At 37.6% G+C, this 19891-nt stretch overlaps 1 pseudogene; it reads left to right on the top strand.

Moving 5' to 3' along the window:
• Nucleotides 1-3641: 3641 nt before the first annotated feature.
• Nucleotides 3642-19891, top strand: part of LOC148006631 (discoidin, CUB and LCCL domain-containing protein 1 pseudogene) — a 29534-nt pseudogene continuing 13284 nt past the window's right edge.

The raw sequence follows: 19891 nt of genomic DNA, 5'->3' as shown, positions 1-19891 counted from the left end.
TCAGCCCTAGAATGAAGAGACTCAACAGTTTGTATTTATATGTTTATTCATCTAATACGTAATAACAATGATTAAAGAAAAGGAGTCCTTGAATTTGGGGAGAAGGGGTAGAGTGGAAGTTGGCAGGACAGGAAAAAGAAAGTGAAAGAGAAATTATATTTTAATTACATTTTTAAAAATGGATAACTTTGAAGTCTGTATTTTATTTATAATTTTCTGAAAACTCTTCAGCTCTTAACGACTCCAACCTAAATCACATGTGCAGGCCTGCTTCGCTTTTTAACTACCAGCCCTGTATAAGAAAAGATCTGAATTCATTCATATCTCCTGATACTACATATAACATTTTAAATAATTTCACTGTATGTTATTCCTGGTCATTTTCATCATGAATTTACATATAAAAATGCTACAGAGTTATTTTTTTTCTCTTCCAAAGACCAAGCAGGTAATATTTTTAAGAACGTTTTTCTACTGTCCTGATAATAATATTATCATTCCTGTGTGTCTCCACTAAGATTTATACTGCTGTAAAGAGATATCATGACCTCAGCAACTTTTATAAAGGAAAACATTTGATAAGGGCTGGTTTATAGGTTCAGAGGTTTGGTCCATTATTATCATGCCAAGAAGGATGGCGGCATGCAGACAGACCTGGCATTGGAGAAGGAGCCGGATTTCTAAATCTGCATCCATGGGCATTAGGCAGAGAAAGAGGGGGAGGGAGAAGGGAGAGAAGGAGGGAGGGGAGAAGGAGGGAGAGAGAGAGAGAGAGAGAGAAAGTTGAGAGGGGGGAGGGAGGGAGGGAGGGAAGAAAGGGGAGGGGGGAGAGAGAGAGAGAGAGAGAGAGAGAGAGAGAGAGAGAGAGAGAGAGAGAGAGAACCTGGCTTGAGCATTTACAATTCTAAAGGCCTTACTGCAACAAGGCCACACCTCTTCCAACAAAACCATATTTCCTATCAAGCAGTGCCACTCCCTACCATATGCCTTTATGGAAGCCATTCCTATTCAAATCATTGCACTGTGTACATTTGTAATCTAAACCTGGTTATTTTAAAAATTGTTTTCATATAAATGGGCTATGAACACATGTGTGTTCACATATAGGTGAGTACATGTGTATGTGGGTATGGGGCTAGCAATTGACAGTTATCTTTCTTCCTTTCTCTGTCTTATTTGGGTGGATCCTTTCACTGAAACCATACTTTATTATCATGTTAGGTAGGAGAATAATATTTAATTACAAAATAACTATTAAATCCAGTATATATATTGCAGAGAAAAAAAGAAGAAAAAATGTACAGTCAGAACTTCATTAGTAGAGGAATCAGTGTATAATTAGCAGCACAGACAGTAGTTATATGGAGAGAAAGAGAAAGGGGAGGGGAGAATCTCTTAAATTTTACATGGGATCAGATAAAATTTTCAACACCACCAGCTACAGAAGTGTTGAAAAAATAACAAAGAAAAGAGCTATAAAGTTTTAGCTTGGCGATATGGAATTACGATCATCTGTTTTCTATTCAGGTTAATTACCATGTAGCACAACAGCAATTATGTATGTCATTAAGTAGATGCTAGATTAACCTACGTGTGATTTACTTGATCATAGTAATAATATGCAGTGTGCAGGATTCTGAGATTTTACATATTATATTCAGTGAAAATTGAAAATATTAGATGCATTGATTATGAAACTTTATGATGTCATATTGTCTAATCCAGATATGACATTATACAATATAAACAATAGAAAAGCAGGTGTTAACATGACTATCTGTGACTTATTCTAAGAAAATACTTGCTCAAGTATGTCCATTCATGGCAGAAATTCATTCTGTAAGTTACCTTAAAATTCAGTTTTTAGCACAAGTACCATTTTAATATTACCTGAAATTTAAAATTTATTTTACCTGGGGATGCATCTGAAAAGATATAAAGTTTGTACTAATACCAGATAAAAGGTAGATACTTTTCTTTGGCATGCATTTTTTTAAGTTTTCAGTTTTTACTTGATATTATTTTGTCAGTATATTTTTAGGAAATTGCTTACATGTATCAATTTAGCATTAAGTGTATCAAAAAAGTATTTATCATGTAGTGACTCACATTTAAAATATCTGAAGAATATTGTGAGATTAATTCTAGGATTCACACTTCAAACTACATGGACTTCACATGTCTGAACATTTGTTTTTCTAATTTACATGTCATATGCATTAACAGTAGTTCCACATAACAACTAGTGTTCAACATTTCTGGAATGGCCGCAAAGTTTCTCATTTGGTCGACTCAATTCTGTTCCTGAAGCATGGTGAAATTTAATAGGCACGACCAAATACTATTGAATGGCTGTGCTTTTCTACCTTTTTCTAGCCTTTGTGATAGATTTGTCTCTTTATACATATACAACTTTTCAATTGGTAGGCAATTATATTCAAATCCTCGATATACAGGCAATGTGAGGTTTTTTGAAAATAATTCTGCTTTTTGTGGAACTATAATATAATCACAGCATTTTCTCTCACAAATGCTCCTATATGACAGTCCTGATTCTCTTTCAATTCAATGGCTTTCTTTGTCATTAATTGTTGCTACATGAATATGTATATATGAATATACATATCTTTCCATGAAAAATAAACACAGCCTGCTCATTCCACATGATGATTGGGTGTATGTTTCTAAGGTAACCATTTGGTATTATATAAACAACTGGTGTGATTTTTCCTAGAGAAGACTGTTTCTCCCACTTTAGATATCCCTGTTGTCTGTACTCCTTTGTGTACAATTGAGGCTTAGTATTTTTTTTCTAATCCACACTAGCATGTCCAATGTTGTACTTATTTTGAAATGTGGCTTACAAGTATAAAATGAGCTGGGTACGTGGTTCTTGCCAGTAATCTTCCTCTTTCAGAAGCTGAAGCCAGAGGATGGCTATCAGTTTGAGATTCACTTGAACTACAAGTGAAACTGTGTCAGAGAGAGAGAGAGAGAGAGAGAGAGAGAGAGAGAGAGAGAGAGAGAGAGAGAGAGAGAGAGAGAGAGAAAACAGTGGTTTGTTTGAATACTTGACCCTTAGGAGATGTGACTTTATTGGAATAGAAGTGTCCTTATTTTCAAGTGTGTCACTGTGGAGGTGGTCTTTGAGATCTTACATGTTCTCAAGCTATGTCCAGTGTGGTACACACAGGCTTCTGGCTGTCAGTAGATCAAGATATAGAATTCTTGGCTCTTCTTGTAGTACATTTGCCTGGCTGCTTCCATCGTTTTAGCTATGATGATAATGGACTAAATCTTTGCAACTGGAAGCCAGCCCCAATTAAATGTTTTTCTTTCTAATTGTTGCCATGCTCATGGTGTTTCTTCACAGAAATAAACCCCTAACTAAATTAGAAAGAAAGGAAAAAAGGAAGGGAGGGAGGGAAGGACAGAGGGAGGGGAGGAGGAAGGGGACCCAGATCAATTAAGCAAATATCTTTCTCTCATGTGTGAATGCCGGATCATCCTAATAAGATATTGTGCACAGACATGATAGACAGCTTTACTTACTATTGGCCCCCATTTTTACCATGTATAAACTGAAAGAATTAGCCTAAAAGGGCATATAATGTTATATTTTTATTTAATATTCTAAAAGGATGAAAAATGTAAAGGTAAGTTATGAAAGGTGAAAGAGAAAATTGTTCTGTATTAGTCAAAATGAAATAATCCAAAGTAATTAATGCAAGTCAGAGAAAGACAAATCTCATTATTTTAGAAATTAGAACAATTAGATGGACAACAGAAAGAGAAAGTTAGATGAATTAGAAGTTGAAAATGTATCATCAGTAAAGTAGTATACAACTGTAAGTAGACACTCCACTTTCCATCATTCCTCTGCCCTTATGCTTGTTCCTGTTTTTAAAGGAGTGCACATGTTGTGTTTAGACCTAATAGAAACCAGAAAATCTTTGCTTAGGATTTATGTGCTCTGAGTACAGTTTTAGAACATAACTATCTGAATATATACAAAAATTTCTGTGCATATTTTCAAAGTTTATCTAGTTCCCAAATAAAGATCAGTTCTAAAATCCAAGCACCTCTGACTGAAATATTAATCTTTCTATGGCCACATTTACTAGAGGGAAAACCAGTCTATGAAGACAAATACTCTTTTTAAGTACTTAAATAAAAGTGATTTTCTGAAGTCACTTTTTACTATTATTAAATCATTTTTGAGAAGGAATCACAGGTTAGATTTGCAAAACATATGGATCCATTGAGTTATAAATTACATAAACACTCTTAACTTGTACATATTAGTTCAAGAACATGCACAGAGAAATAGTTTTGCTTATGTTACTGTATTCATCTTTCTTATCTTGTGAAAATAGTCATCATAAAAAGATTTTTAAGATTATCCCTGGGGCTATTTATTTCCAACATGGAGAACCATGACATAACTCTTTTTCTTATAATAAATATACTTGCAAAAATTCTCACTCTGAACTAACATTTTGCAAAAGGAAACAAAACGTTAATATGGCAATATTCTTTTTCCACAGCATATGTTTCTATGTGGGCAAAATACCTTAAATAGAGATGTCCAATCTTTTTTTAATTACCTGAAAACATGTAATTGTCTGCCTATTCAAACACTACAAATATGCCTAGAGGAATGTTATGGATGCAGGTCAACCACCATGATATTCCATTCAATCTGAATAACATCACTGGCAATGTGATATAAGAGCAGTCCTGCCAAAGCCATTACCCGAGATCTCTATGTCTACACAACAGCTTTCCTTCTGCTAATAGTGTTTGTGCCATCTGTCTGTCTCCAATTAAAGTCCATTCTTGATTCAATGACCAGATGTTCCAGAATGTGGGGGATGTTTTGTTACCCTCTCTCTGCCTGAAAAGAAGTGCATTAACTCCTGTCTTAATGTTGTTTTCTTTTTTAATTCTTTTCCCTTCATTTTGTATTTCTGATGTTATAAAATCATTCACTGCACTTTTGACAAACCATAAAGTAGACTTTTTTTCTCCCTTTATATTTCTCATGAAGTCAATTTTGAATGTTTGTATATCTAATTTCAGCTCATGGTTGTTCATGCATTCTACATATTTGTTAAAATTTTACAAAACTCAGATAATATCTAAGTGTAAACGACATGCATATATAATAAATTTTAAATTAAAACAATATATATTTTCTCAGAAAAAAGGCATATTGTTTTCAACCACTCATTTCTGTAATGTATTATTTTCTGAAGTCTCCAAAAAAATACCTATACACTTCTCATTCTAACTTGGTACAAAATAAACTTTGTTTAATTTAGAATGACAAGATAAACTTTAAATTTTAAATTACATTAAAATTTTATATCTTAAACTATTTGTATTTTATTGATCATCTTAGAGAAGGATATTCAAGCAGATTTTTATATTGTTGATACAGAATACCTATTATAACTGCAGCCTGTGGCTCTTGTTGTAAGAGTCTAGGAATAGAACGTGTAATTTTCAGTTCCCTCCTTTGCCAATGACATTGGAGAGCAGGACAGAAAATTCTTCAAAGAGGTCTCAATGCTACTGTATTATCATGTGTAATTTGAATATTCTTCTAGATACAAGTACTAGGCTCCAATATTTTTTCACTCATAGAGATCATGCTACAGACAAGGTCTTTTTTAGAAAGGAAGGCAAAATCATGACATTTAGGACCTGAATTTTAGAAAAGTGAATAGCAACATTTAACTGCACAGGGAAACATTTCTACTTTGGTGGAAGCTGCCTGAGTTCAGTCACTGTCTGGTGGAGCATTTGGTTATTTCAAAAATATGTGTTTCTAGAATTTGTTCATTGAGAAATAAAGATCTTATCACATAACAGGGGGAATGTATTGAATTTTTTAACTTTCTTGAATATACATGACATACTATTTATTCTTGAATTTTACAATTTTATTTTGGGAAAGCATATTTTTTAAGATTTACATAACTTTTTTTTAAAGCTAGGATTATGTTTACTGTTATCAGACTAAAATGTTGAGGATGGATTTCAAGAGCTCCAAGCAAAAGACTGTGTCTTGGTTCAACAACAGAAGAGTCTGTATTCTGTCCCCAGTACAGGTTATCTTTTCACTAAGTCATCATGAGCAAATATGTCCCTATCACTGCATTTTCCTGCTACTTCCATAGATGAGCCCACCAGTCTCTAAAGTCCTTCACAAAAATCTCTTGTGCCTCAAAATTAGGATGAACTACTGTCTATTATTATTATTATTATTATTATTATTATTATTATTATTATTAATCATTCCTCCATATGCACACAAACTAATAGAAGAAAACGTGGGGAAGAATCTCAAACATATGGGCACTGCAGAAAATTTCCTGAAGAAAACACCAGTGGCTTATGCTCTAAGATCAAGAAACGACAAAAGGGATCTCATAAAACTACAAAGATTCTGTAAGGCAAAGGACACTGTCCTTAGAACAAAATGGCAACCAACAGATTGGGAAAAGATCCTGACCAATCCTACAACTGATAGAGAGCTTATATCCAAAATATACAAGGAACTCATGAAGTTAGACTGCAGGGAGACAAAGAACCCTATTAAAAATGGGGTTCAGAGATAAACAAATAATTCACAGCTGAGGTTTATCAAATGGACAAAATGCACCTAAAGAAATGTTCAACATCCTTAGTCATCAGGAAAATGCAATCAAAATAACCCTGAGGTTCCACGTCACAACAGTCAGAATCACAAAAATTAAAAACTCAGGTGACAGCAGATGCTGTTGAGGATGTGGAGAAAGAGGAACACTCCTCCATTGTTGGTGGGATTGCAGACTGGTACAACCACTCTGGAAATCAGTCTGGAGGTTCCTCAGAAATTTGGACAATCCACTACCTCAGGACCCAGCTATACCTCTCCTGGGCATATACCCAAAAGATGCTCCAAAATACAACAAAGATACATGTTCCACTATGTTCATAGCAGCCTTATTTATAATAGCCAGAAGCTAGAAAGAACCCAGATGTCCTTCAACAGAGGAATGGATTTAAAAAATGTGGTACATCTACACAATGAAGTACTAATCAGTTATCAAAAACAATGATTTCATGAAATTCATAGGTTAATGGAATTAGCTAGAAAAATATCATCCTGAGTGAGGTAACTCAATCACAGAAAAACAAACTTGGTATGCTCTCATTGATATGTGGATATTAGCCAAAAAGTTCGAATTACCCAAGATGCATTCCACAGACCACAGGAAGCTCAAGAATAAGGATGACCAAAACGCCCCCTCCTTCTTAAAAAGGGGGAAAAATATCCATAGGAGGGGATATGGAAGCAAAGTTTAGAGCAGCAACTCAAGGAATGGCCATTCAGAGCGTGAACCACATGTGGTCCATATATATACAGCCACCAAAACTAGGTAAGGTGGATAAATCTAAAGATTGCATGCTGAAAGGCACTAGACATAGATCTCTCCTGAGAGACACATCCAGAACATGTCCAATACAGAGGTCAATGCTAGCAGCAAACCACTGAGCTGAGAATAGGACCCCTTTGGGGGGAATTAGAGGAAGTACTGAAAGAGTTGAAGGTGCTTGCAACACCATAAGAACAGCAATGCTAACCAACCAGGGCTTCCAGGGAGTAAACCACTACCAAAAGTTTATACATGGACTGACCCAGGGCTCCAAATGCATGTGTAGCAGAGAATAGACTTGTTGGGGCAACAGTGGAAGGGGAAGTCCTTGGTCCTGCCGAGGTTGGACCCCCAGTGTAGCGGAATATGGGGGGTTCAGTAAGGGGGATGTATGTGGGGAATACACATATGGGGGAGGGAGAGGGGAGGAGATGGGTGCTTATGGACAGAAAACCAGGAAAGGGAATAACATTTGAAATGTATATAAAGAAATATATCTAATAAAAACTTAAAAAAAGAAAAAGAAAAAGATTTCCCAAAATACAGGCAAGAGTTTTGGGGATTGCCAGCACTCCAATTGTTTGGGACACACATGAAGACCAAGCTGCACATCTGTTACATATATGGATGTGGTAGGAGACCTAAATTCAGCCTGCATATGTTCTTAGGTTGGTATTTCAGTCATGGAGTTAATGGTCATGGTAATTTGATTCTGTTGATCCTCCTTTGGAGTGCCTATCCCTTTAGGGGCTGCAATTCTTTCTATTCTTCCATAAGAGTCCCCAAGCTCCATCCACCCTCAAACTGTGGTGTATGCCTCTGTCTGACCAGATGTTGGGTCAGGCTCCTCAGATCATGGCCATGCTAGACTCCTGTCTGCAAGCCTAACAGAGTATTGTTAATAGTGTCAGGGATTGGTACTTTCCCAATTGCTCTATCCCCAATCCCTCTATTTACTGAAGACTAGATAAGTTTTGGTTGAAAGGTTTGCAGATATGTTAGTTGTCCCTATTTCTCCACTAGGGTTCATGGGAGGTAATCTCTCCAAGATCCATATTCTGAACTCTGTAAGTCATATCTAAAATCACACCACTGATTCTTGGGCTCCTAGCCATTCCAGATCTCTGTCTCTTCCTGGAGATGACCCCTACCTCCACATACTGACATTTTCAGGGTCATCTGGCCTTCCCCCTTGCCCCTCCCCACACCTTATCCCAACCCACCAATCCACTTCCCTCTCCCCTCTCCTACCCAGTTCTTTCTGTCTATCTGTATTCCATGACTATTTCATTCCTAAGGGAAATCTATTAACTGGAAACAACAGTGTCCAAACTGAACCAAAAATGATAAAATAGTTTAATAAATATACTTAAAATATGATGAGGAATAATGGAAGGAAGGATTTATAACGATGGGACTAAGGGAAGAGAAGGGGAGCTGTGGTTGGGATGTAATGTGAATAAAAAATATGAACTAGGAAGAGAGAGATAGAAAGAAAGAGAGACAGAGAGAGATAGGCAAACACATGCACACACGGACACACACACACACACACATACACATGCACACACACACACACAGTTAGGTAATCTCATCATACCTAATATATTAGGTATTAAAATGTAAGAGAAGAAATGAAATGGTGATTAAATAACAACCTATGTTTACCTCCTTCGTTGATAGTGTGGCTAATTTTCTCTGATTCCACACATTTGTCAGTCTTCATCTCTAAAGGAAGATGTTGGTAAACTTTGATTGAGTTTGCAAGAGACATAGATTCACCCTATGAAATAAGGGTGTGTGTGTGTGTGTGTGTGTGTGTGTGTGTGTGTGTGTGTCTGTCTGTCTGTCTCTCTCTCTGCATCTCTGTATCTCTCTGTCTCTGTCTCTCTCTGTCTCTCTGTCTCTGTCTCTGTGTGTGTCTACCTGTCTCTGTCTCTGTCTCTCTTTCTCTCTATCTCTCTCTTCTTAGTTTATATTTTTTATTCACATTACATCCCAATCACAGCTCCCCACCTCTCCCCTCAGTCCCATCCTTATAAATCCTTCCTTCCATTACCCCTTCCCTTTCTTGTCAAGAGCCCTTTCGGTATGACCCCATCCTGAAACATCTAGTCCTAGGAGGACTAAACACCCCCTCTCCCACTGAAGCCCAACCAGAGGTCCAGGTAGGGGAAGGAGATCTAGACCAATCCCCTATTAGAAATCAGTACCATGAGAAAAAATATCTAAGTAGCATTGCACAGCCGAGAAATATGAAATATATAAATTTAATGTTTTGTGTGTATATCTGTCCATGTGTATGCATATATCTATATTGGGAGAATATGTACATGTTTTTATAGTGGCCAGAGATCAATATTGAGTATCTTCTTAATCATATTTTTCACTTTTGTTTAATGACATGATATCTTTGAACCTGGACTTTACCAATTGGATGAATTAGCTGTCCATCAATTCCAGAGACCCTCTTATCCTTGCCTTCCCAGCTCTAGAATTACAGACATCACTCTCCCTTTCTCTCTCTCTCCATTTCTCTCTCTCTCTCTCTCTCTCTCTCTCTCTCTCTCTCTCTCTCTCTCTGTGTGTGTGTGTGTGTGTGTGTGTGTAATTTTTTTTAAATAACATAGTGCCTGGTTATCAAAACTAAGGCCCCACTTAACCAATTTACCACAGTCTCAGAATATTTCCTGAATGGTGGGTGATGCATTCAGTGTCACTTTGTGACACTTGCTATCACTTTTAAATGTGCACAATAAAAATTCTAGGGATTGATGATAGAAAAGTGAAAGAATGACTTGTTAATTGCTAAGTGTGTATTGCTCAGTGTGTGTGTGTGTGTGTGTGTGTGTGTGTGTGTGTGTGTGTGTGCACGTAAGTACAAGGGGACTGTTTCTTACTCTTTTGTTTGCACATAGGTTTCCTCCTCCTGGGCTGTCTCATCCAGCCTTGATATGAGGGTGTGTGACAAGTCTTATTGTAAGATTTTACGGTTATTTGGTTGAAATCTCTAGGAGACATGGTTTTATTTTATTTTATTAGTTTAGTTTAGTCTAGTTTTTAAGGAAATGGAACAGGGAAAAGGAAGTGAGTTGGTGCATGTGAAGGAGCTGAGAGGAGCAGAGAGACGCGAAATTGTGGTTTGGGTATAATGTATGAGAGTATAAAATAAAAAGCAAGAGAATAAATCTGAAAAAAACTCACAGTGTATGCTAGCACACTTAAATGACAGCAGTAGTCAGGCAGCAGACACTTTACCCTGAACACTCAGACCAGGATGAAATATGCGAACTTTGCATTACGAGCAGTGGAAAGTCATAAAGGATTTTTGTTTAAAGTAAGTAACCTGATGAATTTACATTTTTAGTAGATTCAGATATCTGGTCTGCAAATAAACAGTTTTAAGGCCACAAACTGAAAGGTAAGTAAACTCTGTCAGGACTCATCATGATGCTTCCTGTCAAAAAAGTAAATATTATATTTTAAAAAACTTAATATTATTTTATTCCTTGAAATAGGTGCAAGTTTTTACTCAAGTAAATAATGCCTGACATGGAAAGAGAGAACAAGTAGTGAGGAGAGTGGGCAAAATTGTGGCTTTAGTTCTCTGTAAACTGCTAGATATAATAATTAGCAAGTCATATGTAGCTGTCAAGCATCAGAGAATGTAAATTTTCAACTCTATTTTATTGTAGTTAGTTTTAATCTTAAACACAGTTAACTAATAGATACCTATTGAATAAAACAGCTTTAATTGGCAAGAACAAATGTGTGGGTAGTAGCTTGTCAGTTACTTCTCCAGACAAAATAAACTGAGAAAAGATTTATAATGAAAACCAAGAGTTCTGCTCCAGCTATAGATCTTTAGATTTGAGAATTAACAAATAAATTCTATGTATACTCCATGAAGTTCAGTGATGGGACGTAGAATATTTTCAGTCCATTGTCCTGAAAAACATTTCATTTGGTGACTGCCTGCTGAACAAGCATAGAAACATGATGTCGGTTTCCTAGCAGCCACATAAAATGTCAGGCCCACTTGCAAACTCAGGACTGAAAAGGGGTGGCAGTAAGTAGAGGCAGGCCCATTCCTGGAGATCATCAGCCAGCCATCCTAGTATAATTGCTGAACTCTGACTTCAATGAAAGACTGTGTCTCAAAACAATAAATGAAGTGCCCTGTCCGCAGCAGCTCACTGCTCCCAAACACCATGGCAGAGAGAGTTAACCGCCCTGACAGGTGGGCACTCCTGAGACTGCAGAGCAGAAGAGACCACCAACACTGCCCACCCCTGCTCACATCCCTGGCCCAGGAGGAAACTGTATACTGCCTCTGGGTTCCTGGAGATAAGGGCCAGGAGCAGCAGGTCCCCTGCCTCTGAGACACCACGTGAACCTGAAGGGACTGACCAGATAAACAGTTCTCTGCACCCAAATCTCTTGGGAGGAAGAGCTAAACCTTCAGAGAGGCAGACACAACTGGGAAACCAGAAAAGACTACACTCTGCATACATTAATGATTCCAGAGGAAAACACTAAACGCCATCTGGAACCCTGGTGCACGGAAGCACCCCATAAGGGCAGCGGAGATCTTCCTGGTTGCTGCCACCACAGAGAGCTCAAAAGCAACACCCCACGAGCAAACTTGGGCCTCTGGACCACAGGTATGACAAACCTTCCTGCTCCAAGCGACCTGCCTGGTGAACTCAAGACACAAGCCCACATGAAGAGCTGAAGACCTGTAGATAGGAAAAACTACACGCCCGAAAGCAGAACACTCTGTTCCCATAACTGGCAGAAAGAAAACAGGAAAACAGATCTACAGCACTCCTGACACACAGGCTTATAGGACAGTCTAGCCACTGTCAGAAATAGAACAAAGTAACACTAGAGATAATCTGATGGCGAGAGGCAAGCGCAGGAACACAAGCAGCAGAAACCAAGACTACATTGCATCATCAGAGCCCAATTCTCCCACCAAAGCAAACACGGAAGATCCAAACACACCAGAAAAGCAAGATCTAGTTTCAAAATCATATTTGATCATGATGCTGGAGGACTTCATGAGAGACATGAAGAACTCCCTTAGAGAAACACAGGAAAACATAAATAAACAAGTAGACGCCTACAGAGAGGAATCACAAAAATCCCTGAAAGAATTCCAGGAAAACACAGTCAAACAGTTGAAGGAATTAAAAGTGGAAAAAGAAGCAATCAAGAAAGAACACATGGAAACAACACTGGATATAGAAAACCAAAAGAAGAGACAAGGAGTTGTAGATACAAGCTTCACCAACAGAATACAAGAGATAGAAGAGAGAATCTCAGGAGCAGAAGATTCCATAGAAATCATCAACTCAACTGTCAAAGATAATGTAAATCGGAAAAAGCTACTGGTCCAAAACATACAGGAAATCCAGGACTCAATGATAAGATCAAACCTAAGGGTAATATGTATAGAAGAGAGTGAAGACTCCCAGCTCAAAGGACCAGTAAACATCTTCAACAAAATCATAGAAGAAAACTTCCCTAACCTAAAGAAAGAGATACCCATAAGCATACAAGAGCATACAGAACTCCAAGTAGATTGGACCAGAAAAGAAATTCCTCCCATCACATAATAGTCAAAACACCAAACACACAAAATAAAGAATATTAAAAGCAGTAAGGAAAAAAGGTCAAGTAACATATAAAGGCAGACCTATCAGAATCACACCAGACTTTTCTCCAGAGACTATGAAAGACAGAAGATCCTGGACAGATGTCATACAGACCATAAAAGAACACAAATGCCAGCCCAGGTTACTATATCCTGCAAAACTCTCAATTAACATAGATGAAGAAACCAAGATATTCCATGACAAAACCAAATTTACACAATATCTTTCTACAAATCCAGCACTACAAAGGATAATAAATGGTAAAGACCAACATAAGGAGGCAAGCTACACCCTAGAAGAAGCAAACAAAGAAAGAGAAGAAAAGCACACAAACATAACCTCACATCCAAATATGAATATAACAGGAAGTAATAATCACTATTCCTTAATATCTCTCAACATCAATGGCCTCAACTCCCCAATAAAAAGACATAGATTAACAAACTGGATACGCAACGAGGACGCTGCATTCTGCTGCCTACAGGAAACACACCTCAGAGACAAAGACAGACACTACCTCAGAGTGAAAGGCTGGAAAACAACTTTCGAAGCAAAAGGTTGGAAGAAGCAAGCTGGAGTAGCCATTCTAATATCAAATAAAATCAATTTTTAACTAAAAGTCATCAAAAAAGACAAGAAAGGACACTTCATATTCATCAAAGAAAAATCCACCAAGATGAACTCTCAATCCTAAATATCTATCCCCCAAATACAAGGGCACCTACATACGTAAAGGAAACTTTACTAAAGCTCAAAACACACACTGCACCTCACACAATAATAGTAGGAGATTTCAACACCCCACTCTCATCAAAGGACAGATCATGGAAACAGAAATTAAACGGAGACGTAGACAGACTAAGAGAAGTCATGAACCAAATGGACTTAACAGATATTTATAGAATTTTCTATCCTAAAACAAAAGGATATACATTCTTCTCAGCTCCTCATGGTACTTTCTCCAAAATTGACCATGTAATTGGTCAAAAACGGGCCTTAACAGGTACAGAAAGATAGAAATAATTCCATGCGTACTATCAGACCACCACGGGCTAAAACTGGTCTTCAATAACAATAAGTGAAGAACGCCCACATATACGTGGAAGTTGAACAATGTTCTACTCAACAATAACCTGGTCAAGGAAGAAATAAAGAAGGAAATTAAAGACTTCTTAGAATTTAATGAAAATTAAGGTACAACATACCCAAACATTTGGGACACAATGACAGCTGTACTAAGAGGAAAACTCAAAGCTCTGAGAGCCTGCAGAAAGAAACAGGAAACAGCATATGTCACCAGCTTGACAACACACCTAAAAGCTCTAGAACAAAAAGAAGCAAATACACCCAGGAGGAGTAGAAGGCAGGAAATAATCAAACTCAGAGCTGAAATCAGCCAAGTAGAAACAAAAAGGACCATAGAATCAGCAGAAGCAAAAGTTGGTTCTTTGAGAAAATCAACAAGATAGATAAACCCTTAGCCAGACTAACGAGAGGACACAGAGAGTGCGTCCAAATTAACAAAATCAGAAATGAAAAGGGAGACATAACTACAGAATCAGAGGAAATTCAAAAAATCATCAGATCTTACTGTAAAAGTCTATATTCAACAAAACTTGAAAATCTGCAGGAAATGGACAATTTCCTAGACAGATACCAGGTACCAAAGTTAAATCAGGAACAGATAAACCAGTTAAGCAACCCCATAACTCCAAAGGAAATAGAAGCACCCATTAAAGGTCTTCCAACCAAAAAGAGTCCAGGTCCAGACGGGTTTAGTGCAGAATTCTATCAGACCTTCATAGAAGACCTCATACAAATACTATCCAAACTATTCCACAAAATTGAAACAGATGGATCACTACCGAATTCCTTCTATGAAGCCACAATTACTCTTATACCTAACCACACAAAGACCCATAAAAAGGAAGAGAACTTCAGACCAATTTCCCTTATGAATATCGACGCAAAAATACTCAATAAAATTCTGGCAATCTGATTCCAAGAGCACATCAAAACAATCATCCACCATGATCAAGTAGGCTTCATCGCAGGCATGCAGGGATGGTTTAATATATGGAAAACCATCAACGTGATCCATTATATAAACAAACTGAAAGAACAAAACGACATGATCATTTCATTAGATGCTGAGAAAGCATTTGACAAAATTCAACACCCCTTCATGATAAAAGTCCTGGAAAGAATAGGAATTCAAGGCCCATACCTAAACATAGTAAAAGTCATATATAGCAAACCAGTTGCTAACATTAAACTAAATGGAGAGAAACTTGAAGCAATCCCACTAAAATCAGGGACTAGACAAGACTGCCCACTCTCTCCCTGCTTATTCAATATAGTTCTTGAAGTTCTAGCCAGAGCAATCAGACAACAAAAGGAGATCAAGGGGATACAGATTGGAAAAGAAGAGGTCAAAATATCACTATTTGCAGATGATATGATAGTATATTTAAGTGATCCCAAAAGTTCCACCAGAGAAATACTAAAGCTGATAAACAACTTCAGAGAAGTCGCTGGGTATAAATTTAACTCAAATAAATCAGTAGCCTTCCTCTACACAAAAGAGAAACAAGCCGAGAAAGAAATTAGGGAAACGACACCCTTCATAGTAGACCCAAATAATATAAAGTACCTCTGTGTGACTTTAACCGAGCAAGTAAAAGATCTGTACAATAAGAACTTCAAGACTCTGAAGAAAGAAATTGAAGAAGACTTCAGAAGATGGAAAGATCTCCCATGCTCATGGATTGGCACGATTAATATAGTAAAAATGGCCATTTTACCAAAACCAAGCTACAGATTCAATGCAATCCCCATCAAAATACCAATCCATTTCTTCAAAGAGTTAGACAGAACAATTTACAAATTCATCTGGAATCACACAAAACCCAGGATAACTAAAACTATCCTCAACAATATAAGGACTTCAGGGGGAATCACTATCCCTGAACTCAAGCAGTATTACAGAGCAATATTGATAAAAAACTGCATGGTATAGGTACAGAGACAGACAGATAGACCAATGGAACAGAATGGAAGACCCAGAAATGAACCCACACACCTATGGCCACTTGATTTTGGACGAAGGAGCCAAAACCATCAAATGGAAAAAAAATAGCATTTTCAGCAAATGGTTCAACTGGAGGTCAACATGTAGAAGAATGCAGATCGATCCATGCTTATCATCCTGTACAAAGCTTAAGTCCAAGTGGATCAAGGACCTCCACATCAAACCAGATACACTCAAACTAATAGAAGAAAACTAGGGCAGTATCTCGAACACATGGGCACTGGAAAAAATTTCCTGAACAAAACACCAATGGCTTATGCTCTTAGATCAAGAATCGACAAATGGGATCTCATAAAACTGCAAAGCTTCTGTAAGGCAAAGGACACTGTGGTTAGGATAAAACGGCAATCAACAGATTGGGAAAAGATCTTTACCAATCCTACAACAGATAGAGGCCTTATATCCAAAATATACAAAGAAGTCAAGAAGTTAGACCGCAGGGAGACAAATAACCCTATTAAAAATGGGGTTCAGAGCTAAACAAAGAATTCACAGCTGAGGAATGCCGAATGGCTGAGAAACACCTAAAGAAATGTTCAACATCTTTAGTCATAAGGGAAATGCAAATCAAAACAACCCTGAGATTTCACCTCACACCAGTGAGAATGGCTAAGATCAAAAACTCAGGGGACAACAGATGCTGGCGAGGATGTGGAGAAAGAGGAACACTCCTCCATTGTTGGTGGGATTGCATACTGGTACAACCATTCTGGAAATCAGTCTGGAGGATCCTCAGAAAATTGGACATTGAACTGCCTGAGGATCCAGCTATACCTCTCTTGGGCATATACCCAAAAGATGCCCCAACATATAAAAAAGACACGTACTCCACTATGTTCATCGCAGCCATATTTATAATAGCCAGAAGCTGGAAAGAACCCAGATGCCCTTCAACAGAGGAATGGATACAGAAAATGTGGTACATCTACACAATGGAATATTACTCAACTATCAAAAACAATGCCTTTATGAAATTTATAGGCAAAAGGACGGAACTGGAAAATATCATCCTGAGTGAGGTAACCCAATCACAGAAAAACACACATGGTATGCACTCATTGATAAGTGGCTATTAGCCCAAATGCTTGAATACCCTAGATGCCTAGAACAAATGAAACTCAAGACGGATGATCAAAATGTGAATGCTTCACTCCTGTTTTAAAAGGGGAACAAGAGAATAGGCAGGGAATAGAGAGGCAAAGATTAAAACAGAAACAGAAGGAACACCCATTCAGAGCCTGCCCCACATGTGGCTCATACATATACAGCCACCCAATTAGACAAGATGGATGAAGCAAAGAAGTGCAGACCGACAGGAGCCGGATGTAGATCTCCCCTGAGAGACACAGCCAGAATACAGCAAATACAGAGGCGAATGCCAGCAGCAAACCACTGAACTGAGAATAGGACCCCCGTTGAAGAAATCAGATAAAGAACTGGAAGAGCTCGAAGGGGCTCGAGACCCCCTATGAACAACAATGCCAAGCAACCAGAGCTTCCAGGGACTAAGCCACTACCTAAAGACTGTACATGGACTGACCCTGGACTCTGACCTCATTGGTCACCAGTGGAAGGGGAAGCCTTGGGTCTTGCTAAGACTGAACCCCCAGTGAACTAGATTGTTGGGGGGAGGGCCGCAATGGGGGTAGGATGGGGAGGGGAACATCCATAAAGAAGGGGAGGGGGAGGGATTAGGGGGATTTTTGCCTGGAAACCGGGTAAGGGAATAACACTCGAAATGTAGATAAGAAATACTCAAGTTAATAAAAAAAATAAATAAAAAAAATCTCAACCAGTTGTGATCCCTAAAAGTTATAATAAATTACCTCCCTGTAAAGATGTGCTCACCGGTGCTGCACTGGTACAAATGTCAAGGAAAAACAACCAATGATCAGATTTAAAGCCAGTCCCTTGTAGAACTTGTGACTAAATAAGGCTCCACCTAAAACCTGCTACTATTTTTCAACAAAACATGAGTAGAATTCTAATGATCGCTAGTAAAGCATAGATGATATATGCATAGATAACTTCATTTTGAAACCCTCAAAAGTGAAAATTCTGGAAGTAATTGACAATGAATGTAGAACTCACAGGTAGTCAGCATACAGAGAATAGAAGACTTCAGTTGTCAGTTGTGATTGTAATGCTTTTATCATAGTCTCACCCTAAAGGTTTGGGCCTATATGTAGAAGAAAAATAAGAAAGCTTTCAAAGACTCTAAAGCAATGCATGACTTCAAGAATACAGGGTTTCTGGACAGAACAAGAAAGATGCACATATGAAGTCATAATTAATGTGAAAGCATGCACAAGAACCACTCACACTCAAGCCAGACAAAATTCCAGCATGAAGAAGCAGTGATGACCATGAAGTGCCACCATTTGCTAAAAAACTTTGAGTTTTGATTGTTTGGGTAGAAAAATATGGCAATTCTCATTAGTAGTTTGATAACTAATATATCACTTACTCTCCAGGTCATATCTCATGCCCACACTAATATGCCAGCACAAATTAAATTTGATGGATAAGAGAAAACAAAACAAACAAAAACCAAAAGGAGTGAATAGTGAAGGACAGGGTTATGTAGCAGGAGTTAGTGTAGGGAGATGAATAGTATGAAATTTCAATACATAAAATTCTCAAAGAATAAATAAAAACATTACTAAAATTATGTAAAATCAGAAACAAAAATACAAGTTAAAATTGTCAACCATAGGTTAATGAGCTATTTAAATGTTGGTTTATTATACTAAACTATCATTTACATGTACACAGAACTTTTTCTAAACTATAATGAGAAATCATAATATATTCAGAAGCTATAGCTCATTTTGGTACCTCTGCAGAATAACTAACAAATTCTGGTCATGTTTATACAAAAAGGAATATTGTCATCCTTTAGTTGTCAAACCACTGAATTTGTATTCTGTGGGAAGTCTTCAACTAGTCATATCCCTTCTGTGCTTCATACACAAAGGACATGCTTGGCTAATGATGCCTAAACAACACAGCACTTAACTCTGAATAGCTGAGAGAGAGAGAGAGAGAGAGAGAGAGAGAGAGAGAGAGAGAGAGAGAGAGAGACAGAGACAGAGAGAGACAGAGAGAGACAGAGAGAGAGACAGGGAGACAGAGAGAGAGAGACAGACAGAGAGAGAGAATATAAACTTTAAGAGGTCTAAACTTCCCAGTGAAACTAGGAAAGGGAGTGTTTTTATGGTCTTCACAACAGTGAGCATGAAAAGATTAAACAGTAAAACTCTGTGATGACTGCATGAAGTCTTGTTCAATTTTGTAGAACAAGGAAACCTTTCCACAGTCCTGTCTAACAGAATCAATTTATACATCTGATTTAAATTAGAAGTATTTTCCTACATACAAACTCAATGTAATGAAAAACTCATTATTCTAGAACAACAGAACTAATTAACAGGAAATGAACAAACAAATCATAAGAAATCGGTATAAGACAAAATGTGCAAAAACTTTTGTAAAGATGCAGAAAAGCAGAACAAAGAACAATCAAGAAATAAAGAAAAGTCATAGATACAAGGCACATGCAGAAAAATCATCACCAAGAATCTCACACGTGGCTAATAATTACATAATTTTCAGTAGTTTTGGAGGAAGTAAACCTTCATAAACCTGCACCTGATTTCACCTGAAGAATAAATTCTGCTTGGCAAGTTAATCCAAATACGAACAGTTTACTC

This window comes from Rattus norvegicus, chromosome 2, assembly GCF_021556685.1.
Source record: "Rattus norvegicus strain SHRSP/BbbUtx chromosome 2, alternate assembly SHRSP_T2T, whole genome shotgun sequence".
NCBI lineage: Eukaryota > Metazoa > Chordata > Mammalia > Rodentia > Muridae > Rattus > Rattus norvegicus.
This window is presented reverse-complemented; position numbering and strand designations above follow the sequence as displayed.